Source organism: Bison bison, unplaced genomic scaffold (assembly GCF_000754665.1).
Source record: "Bison bison bison isolate TAMUID 2011002044 unplaced genomic scaffold, Bison_UMD1.0 scf7180017864238, whole genome shotgun sequence".
Classification (NCBI taxonomy): domain Eukaryota; kingdom Metazoa; phylum Chordata; class Mammalia; order Artiodactyla; family Bovidae; genus Bison; species Bison bison.
This window is the reverse complement of record NW_011494810.1, coordinates 2,186,602-2,187,734: the sequence shown is the minus strand read 5'-3', so window position 1 is coordinate 2,187,734 and position 1,133 is coordinate 2,186,602.

The window sequence follows — 1,133 nt, the reverse complement described above, 5'->3', positions numbered from 1 at the left end:
GCTTTGGGCTATTGTGGCTAGTCTTGCCACAAACACCCATGCACTAGTGTCTGTTTGAATTCCTGTTTTCAATTCTTCAGAGTATATATCTAGGAGTGGAATTGCTGGATCATACCTCACTATATATTTATAACCTTTTTTGGAAGATGTGGTGTTTTCATATTTGAATCTGAATGCCTATAGGTGTCCATCTCTGTCTCCGTTTCCATCTCTTCTATGTCTTACACCTGCTAGTCTGACTCACACTATTTGCCTGGCCCCTGAAGACATCTGCAGACAGTGACTGTAGCCATGAAATTAAAAGATGCTTGCTCCTTGGAAGGAAAGCTATGATCAATCTAGACAGCATATTAAAAAGCAGAGACATCACTTTGCCAACAAAGATGCGTCTAGTCAAAGCTATAGTTTTTTCATGTATGGATGTGAGAGTCGGGCTATAAAGAAAGCTCAGTGGGGAAGCATTGATGCTTCTGAACTGTGTTATTGGAGAAGACTCTTGACAGTCCCCTGGACTGCAAGAAGATCCAACCAGTCTATCGTAAAGGAAATTAATCTTGAATATTCCTTGGAAGGACGGACGCTGCAGCTGAAACTCCCCATACTTTGGCCACCCGATGAGAAGAACTGACTCACTAGAAAAGACCCTGATGCTTGGAAAGATTGAAGGTGGGAGGAGAAGGGGACGACAGAGGATGAGATGGTTGGATGGCATCACCGACTCGATGGACATGAGTTTGAGTAAGCTCGGGGAGTTGGTGATGGACAAGGAAGCCCGGCATGCTGCAGTCCATGGGGTCGCAAAGAGTCGGACACGACTGAGCGACTGAACTGATCTGAATTTGCTCCCCTTAGAAGTCTTTGGTACCAAAAACTCCCACAAAAACATAGCGCCCAATTCAACTGCTAAGGAGCCCGAGATCTTGGGCAAATCTCTCCACACGTCTCGGAGTACTACTTTGCTCAGCCTCGCCAGGGAATAATGCTGCTTACCTAAGGAGAGGCGGCAAGAATCAGGGAGATGATGGACGGAATGCGCCTCTTCGGAAGCTGTCGAGTTCTGGAAACCGAGACAGACGGGCTAGGCTAGAAGAGGAGGAGGCGGCGGAGGAGCGGGGAGGGCTGGACGCCCTCTG